This window comes from Mauremys mutica, chromosome 8 (assembly GCF_020497125.1).
Source record: "Mauremys mutica isolate MM-2020 ecotype Southern chromosome 8, ASM2049712v1, whole genome shotgun sequence".
NCBI lineage: Eukaryota > Metazoa > Chordata > Testudines > Geoemydidae > Mauremys > Mauremys mutica.
Window position 1 is genome coordinate 42,947,063 of NC_059079.1, and position 7,920 is coordinate 42,954,982.

The window sequence follows — 7,920 nt, forward strand, 5'->3', positions numbered from 1 at the left end:
TCAAATAGCAAGCCTCTGAGTGTGATCTCCCTTATGAATTAAAAACACTTTTTTATATCTTTAACACCATTATAAATGCTGAAGGCAAAGCAAGATTGGGGTGGAGGCTGACAGCTCGCGACCCCCCCATGTAGTAACCTTTCAACCCCCTGAGGGTCCTGACCCCCAGTTTGAGAACCCCTGCTGTATACCTTTAGAGATAAGACAACTAACAATTTCAGTGGACCAACAACAGGTGAGCCCTAATTTGCAAACAAAATTGTCACTGACAACAAAAAGAAAAAAGCCACCATATCATAATAAACTAAGCTACTGCATGAGAAATTTACATCTTATTACAATACGCAAAGAGAAAATCTGAGGTTTCATATAATTCTAGTCAGTACTTTCAAGCGTCAATGATTTGGTAAGTGTTTGACACCAAAATGCTTTTATAACTAAAATAAATCAGTCGTAGCTGGAACTAAAATGAGAAGCTCAAAGTGTCTTCCTTTTGATCCAGATTCCATTGAAACCAAAAGGAATTTTGCCAGTGACTTCAGTAGAAGCAGGATTAGGCCCAAAACAGTCCAGTCCTGCAAGATGACAGGTATCATCTGTTTCCAGATGCCATGTACTTTCTCCAAGAGTTGGTGTGTGCTCATTTAGTGTTCTTGCCAAATTCCAACATGGATAATTACATTTTGACTACGTACATTCTTCTTGCAATTGAAATAAAGGCCTCAATACAATCCAGGAGATCCTGTACATCTTGCAGGAGAGACCTAAAGATTGTTTATTGATTCATTATCAGTTATGGCAACATTTTTGGGGCCCCATTTAAAAAAAACACTGTTGTGGGACATTGAATTTCTGAGGAAAAGATGCAACATACTGGGAATTCATTAATATGACTCTGAAGGGACTGACTGAAAATGCAGATGAGAGGGATACTTCACAATTGCTAGTCTAATGGCAATGAGCCAGAAATAAATGGGAGGTCTACTACAGAAAATTTTTCATTTAATTGAAGGTTTTTAAGGGTAACAAGAAAAAAACACTCATATTTAATTCACTCATATGTATTATACAGTCAAGTTAACCTAAGATGCACTGGAACAATGAGCTATAAAGTATGTAATGTGAAAAATCCAGAAGTTTGCACACAGGATCTTGTGAAATGTGTGTTTATATATCAGTTTTTGAAAACATTATAGGTATTAAACACAGAGCAGCAGAAAAACTGATGGTTAGAGCTCAAGCTGCATCTTCAAACCATCCCACTGTGACTCTGTATTGCCAGCACATATGGCACATAACGTCATCAATGATCTGATCAAGCACTAATACTCAAGAATGACTGCGCGGCAGTGTTAGAGGTTTAAAATTCCCTTCTTTGTATTTATATCCCAAGCTTTCAGATTTCTGTGCTAGTTTTCCTTTAAAAAATGTAAAACAAAAAAACAAAAACAGAGTATTACAAGTACTGGAAGGGCAACAGAATCCAGAAACATCTATTCTTAGGGGTATAATTTAAACTTAACATTCTACACAGGATGTTTGCCGATAAATGGAATGGTAACTCCAATTGTGCAAACTTGTATCTATGGCCTTTTAGTAGAAGTTACATAAAGAACTTTGTAAGAGAGTTTAAAAAACGCCCCAGATCTGTTCACATTTTAGATAGCAATGCATTTCTAAAATAAAATGTTAGTGTCCTTAGATAATGATCAATGACTGAGGGGCAGTCATACTGGGAATTCATTTAGACTTTTGAAAGTCTAAAACAATGGATGTCTGTACTAGTTCTAAACAACAGTTATTAAGGGATAAAATAGACAATTAAAGAGAACATATTCTTAATTTTTTTTTAAAAAGACAATATTCACCCCTTAATTTCTGCAAGAAGTTTTAATTTCTGGCATAAAAATATCTCCAATATACTCCTTTTATATTTTTTCGTCATATTACACATATTCCCAGAGTCATAAGAAGGTAAGAATGGCCATACTGGGTCAGACCAAAGATCCATCCAGCCCAGTATCCTGTCTACCGATAGTGACCAATGCCAGGTGTTCCAGAGGGAGTGAAACCAACAGGTAATGATCAAGTGATCTCTCTCCTGTCATCCATTTCCACCCTCTGACAAACAGAGGCTAGGGACAATGGTTAATAGCCATTAATGGACTTAACCTCCATGAATTTATCCAGTTTTCTTTTAAACCTTGTTTATAGTCCTAGCCTTCTCAACCTCCTCAGGCAAGGAGTTCCACAGGTTGACTGTGTGCTGTGTGAGGAAGCACTTCCTTTTATTTGTTTTAAACCTGCTGCCCATTAATTTCATTTGGTGGCCTCTAGTTCTTATATTATGTGAACAAGTAAATAACTTTCCCTTATTCACTTTCTCCACACCACTCATGATTTTATATACCTCTATCATATCCCCCTTTAGTCTCCTCTTTTCCAAGCTGAGAAGTCCTAGTCTCTTTAATCTCTCCTCATATGGGACTCGTTCCAAACCGCTAATCATTTTAGTTGCCCTTTTCTGAACCTTTTCTAATGCCAGTATATATTTTTTAAGATGAGGAGACCAAATCTGTACGCAGTATTCTAGATGTGGGCGTACCACGGATTTATATAAGGGCAATAAGATATTGTCCGTCTTATCCTCTATCCCTTTTTGAATGATTCCCAACATCCTGTTTGCTTTTTTTGACTGCAGCTGCACACTACATGGGCGTCTGCAGAGAACTATCCATGATGACTCCAAGATCTCTTTCCTGATTAGTTGTAGCTAAATTAGCCCCCATCATATTGTATGTATAGTTGGGGTTATTTTTTCCAATGTGCATTACTTTACATTTATCCACATTAAAATGTCATTTGCCACTTTGATCTCACTTTTGTGAGATCTTTTTGAAGTTCTTCACAGTCTGCTTTGGTCTTAACTATCTTGAGCAGTTTAGTATCATCTGCAAACTTTGCCACCTCACTGTTTACCCCTTTCTCCAGATCATTTTTGAACAAGTTGAATAGGACTGGCCCTAGGACTGACCCTTGGGGAACACCACTAGTTACCCCTCTCCATTCTGAAAATTTACCATTTATTCCTACGCTTTGTTCCCTATCTTTTAACCAGTTCTCAATCCATGAAAGGATCTTCCCTCTTATCCCATGACAACTTAATTTACATAAGAGCCTATGGTGAGGGAACTTGTCAAAGGCTTTCTGGAAATCTAAGTACACTATGTCCACTGGATCCCCCTTGTCCACATGTTTGTTGACCCCTTCAAAGAACTCTAATAGATTAGTAAGACACGATTTCCCTTTACAGAAACCATGCTGACTTTTGCCCAACAATTTATGTTCTTCTATGTGTCTGACAATTTTATTCTTTACTATTGTTTCAACTAATTTTCCCGGTACTGACGTTAGACTTACCGGTCTGTAATTGCTGGGATCACCTCTAGAGCCCTTTTAAAATATTGGTGTTACATTCGCTATCTTCCAGTCATTGGGTACAGAAGCTGATTTAAAGGACAGGTTACAAACCAGTTAATAGTTCCGCAATTTCATATTTGAGTTCTTTCAGAACTCTTGGGTGAATGCCACCTGGTCCCGGTGACTTGTTACTGTTAAGTTTATCAACTAATTCCAAAACCTCCTCTAGTGACACTTCAATCTGTGACAATTCGTCAGATTTGTCACCTACAAAGGACAGCTCAGGTTTGGGAATCTCCTTAACATCCTCAGCCATGAAGACAGAAGCAAAGAACTCATTTAGTTTCTCTGCAATGACTTTGTTGTCTTTAAGTGCTCCTTTTGTATCTCGATCGTCCAGGGGCCCCACTGGTTGTTTAGCAGGCTTCCTGCTTCTGACGTACTTAAAAAATATCTCTACATATATCTTTGTACACAGAAGAGCAAAATGCATTCAAAAGTCTAGTTTTCCTAACAGGTGTAAATAACAAGCTGTAAACCATAAGCCTTTTAAAATGCAGACACTTCTGAAGAGACTCTCTCACAATAACCACCGTTGCAGCATGAACAACTTTACAGAAAAGAGCTCCGTAAGTAGTATTAAGGGAAAAAAGAAAAAGTGTTCACTTCTTGGTGTGAAATATTAGACACATTTTTATTCATTCATTCTGGAGTAACCTAGCCCCTGATTCTGCAATGATATCTCCATGTGAGCACACGAGTCTGTCCATACAGAGAGTTCATTGCAGGATCTGGGCCCAAGTCATTAACTTGTGGCTCCATTTTCACTCTGTCCTCAATAATTCTCAGATGCCCTAAATAAAAGAGGAAATATTTAAAAATTACATTCCATGGGCCAAGTTCTTATCTGAATTAATTCCCATGAAATAGGGATATATAGGGTGGAAATCACTGGAGATCACTTAGCCCTTAGGAACAAGGTAATATAGAAATTCATATAAACTACATTACAATACAGGTACTACAATTTTAATTAAAAAGACAAATCTGTGTATAAGGACGAATTATACAATGCATTTTCCCATACCTGGCCCTCAAATGAACAGCGTTAACTCAATGGCTCAACTTTTTTCCATTCCACTGATCAGTTGTCAAAATAAAGATTCTATCATGCACCACCTTCTCTCTCCACACCCCACTGCTTAGCATCCAAGTGTTTCATATTGGAGCACCTCCTTGTGGTCTGCAAGGCCCAGTTTAGAGAAAAACAATATTACATACTGCATAAAGGTTTAACCCACTATAGTTGATAACTGACTGGCAGATTTCATTGCTTTTATCGTTTCTTTTACAACCTGAATGCTCTCTGTCTTGATTATAAATGCACATCATGCAGAGAAGTGTATGATAGATGCCAAAAAAAAAATAGAAAAGGTGAAATTGAACCACACAATACTTGTATGTTGTGATAGAGAGGAAAAAGGAAACAACTTTTACTTAATTTTTTTTTAAATGGACAAACTAGCTAATGTGTTTTGACTAAGTAGTCGCTGGCACACCTCTTTTACACACTGGCATACTTCATTCACTTTTTCTCATGTGTATTTAAAAGTATTTTCTCCTTTTTGTTACTCAAAACCCTGAAACAATAAAGGTATTAATGATACAGTATCAAGACACAGAAAATATTTCCAGAATGTTTACTCAGAAGAACTAAGAACATGTACGACTTCAGTGAGATTACTGTACTTAAATATTAAGGTTTAATGCATCATATTTATACGTCCCATTTGTCAGCAATACAGGCAAAAAGGAAACCGCATCTTGTTCATGTAAACACAAGTATGCTAAGAGTCGACACATTTTTATGTCCAAGGCACCTAATTATAGAGGACTTGCCCTGTGAACGCTACAACAAAGGGAAATCAGTACGATGCCACGATCACAACAGAGGAATTAGGCTAGAACCACACTGTCCCCTTGCTATTCACGGGGGAAATGAACCGGGGCGGCAGGCCACAGAACAGGAACACGCACCACATTTAGACTGGAGGACACCGGGGTCTGGGGCGGGGTAGGAGAGAATGCCAAGATGAATGGGTTTTCGCCAAACCAGCATCAAAGCAGCCAGGCTGTTGTCTCGCCCGGTCCCTTCAGCACCACCCTCCGCTCCACTGTCTGGCAGGAGACCTCCTCCCCTCCTCCCCATGACGGGGGGGCCCTGCCCTCCCATGGGGCTTCCCCCCTTCAGAGCTCCCGCTGTCACCACACCCGCCCCCGACTCTATTCTACCCCCCACTTCCCTGACAGGCCGCCGCCGCCTCCCACCCCCAGCTCCTGCTCCCACTCCCCTCCGGTTTGCTCCCTCCCAGACACTCTCCTCCCCCACTGCCTTCTATCACCCTATCTCGGGAGGTGCCAGCCTGGCCCCCGCACGAAGGGGTCCCCAGCAGGCCGGGACTCTCCCCAGGCAGCCCGGGCCCGGGGCTGCTCCCCCCCACGACGACGCAGACCCACCTGAGGGGAGTCCGGGGGGCCCGGACACACAGATACGCACAGAGCGGATGGGAGGGACGCAAAATGGCGGCGGGTCCCTGGCCCAAGAATAAGGGGGTCCAGTTCGGCGTCTGCCCCGACCCTACGGCTCCGCTTCTGGCTGCTCCGGCTCCCTGACTGCGGTTGTCAAGCGGCTCCGCCAATCGGGGCCCGGCAGCGCCGCTCCTCGGGCCCCTCCCCGCGCCGGGGCGGGGTGACCGCGCAGCCGCCGGAATGGAAACGGGAGACGGGGAGGGGCAGGGCGGCTGCTCCGTGGGGAGGGGACAGGGATGGCGGGGACAGCCGGGGGCGCTGAGGCGGGGCTGAGGCGGCTGGGCGCCCGCCTGGGGCCGTGACAGGAGCGTTGGGCGGGCCCCGGGACCTCCTGGCACCCGCTGCTGGGCCGGACAGAACCGATGGGAAAGGCGAAAAGAAGCGAGAAGGGAGCGAAGCGGGCCCCGTTGCAGGCGGCTGCGGTGGGGAAGAAGCGTTACCTGCACCCGCGAGCCCCCAGGAGTCCGGACGTTGCGGGTGGAAACACAAGCTCGCCTTGAAGGCAGCTGCGAAAACGGTTCACGTTTTAGGAAAACGCAGAAGGGAAAGTTCTTCTCAAGTGGTCACCCGGCTTGGAGCAGGGAGAGATCGGAGAGCTGTGCAGCCGCAGAAACTAACCCCGGCTAGCAGGGACTTATACATGTTAATGAAGGAAACTCTGCCGGGTAAATTGCTTAATGTGTCTGCCTACGCCTCACCAGCTAGTCAAAGATGGTTCATGTTCCGAAACGGTTTGTGCCACCTTGGCTCTGCCTGGAGTCTGCGCTGCTGCACAGTTCACCTGCCCCTGGCACAAGTCAGAGCATCTCCGTAGCACGGATTGTCACCATGAACATTTCTCATCCCTTTCATTAGTCTGGGTGTGCACCTACCGAGCAGGTTTAGTTGAGCCCAAACTTGTAGTGTATGACTTTAGTGTATCAGAAAGAGGGGCAGGTCTGCAGAGAAGGTTTTGTGGCAAAGGTACTGGACGAGGACTTAAGAACTCTGGATTTTGGTTTTTCAACTCTGCTATAGCTAGTAAGGTGTAGCTTTGGGCAAGTCGATCTGTCTGTGCCTCACTTTCCCATCTGTAAAATGGTAATTTAAAAGAGTTTTCTGCCTCAGAGGGGTGTTGTATGGATAACTTCATTCATGTTTGAGGTGCTCAGGTATGTGGTGAGTCCCATGGAAAAGTATATAAATAACCTAGCAGCCTGGAACAAAAGATTCCTCCCATGTCATACTCACTGCAATCAGCACAGGGCAGATAGACCACAAATAATGAGATATCTTGCTCATAATTACACGTTGCTGGCACATGCATTTGTTTGATCTTCTTTGTAAAGTTTCTTGTTATAAGACAAAGACCCGGAAAGTGTCAAAAGGAGGGTATGATCAAAGTACAAAGCCTCTTAGCTAATTCTCCTTAAATATTCAAAGAGTTGACCACCAGTCAGTCTGTGGGTGTAAATTGTTAGCAAAGGAGAGCAATTTCTATGTAGAATACTGTGGTTTTTTTAATGTGTTGGCCTGGGGCAGTGAACATTGGTAAAAATGAGGGCAGGGCCCATGGCATAAGCAAACTGCAATAAGGGATTGACAAGGAAGATAGATTTCAAGGGGTAGTGACTGCCAGGAAACCTCAACATTATTAGACTATTTTATTTATTTATTTCTGTGCTGCATATCACCATAGTATTCTTTTTCATATATAGAGAGAGTAAATGTATATACATCGATAGCATGTTCATATAGAGAGAGAATAAATGTATATACATTGATAGCATGTTTATACCTCCAAATACACATTATGAAAATCTAGTCTTTACTAGTTTTGAATGTATTTGCATTGGGGATGAGTAAAGTATTGCCAGCTGCATGGTAAGTTCCTGGATCTCCCTGCCATCACAGTAAGAGGTGGGGAATCAC

General features: G+C 42.9%; 1 protein-coding gene across 5 annotated transcripts in view; it reads right to left on the reverse strand.

The window, feature by feature from the left end:
- WDR47 (WD repeat domain 47) overlaps positions 1-6,103 on the reverse strand; it is a 44,472-nt gene extending 38,369 nt beyond the window's left edge. Inside the window, exons 1-2 of one of the 5 annotated variants that reach the window (XM_045027114.1) lie at positions 5,938-6,102; positions 4,508-4,663 (exon numbers count right to left, since the gene is read on the reverse strand). The gene's annotated coding sequence lies outside the window, so the exon portion shown is untranslated. Of the gene's footprint in view, positions 1-4,507; positions 4,664-5,937 lie in introns of all 5 variants that reach the window. The other 4 variants (XM_045027115.1, XM_045027113.1, XM_045027117.1 and 1 more) reach the window with 4 other exon arrangements.
- Positions 6,104-7,920: the final 1,817 nt, after the last annotated feature.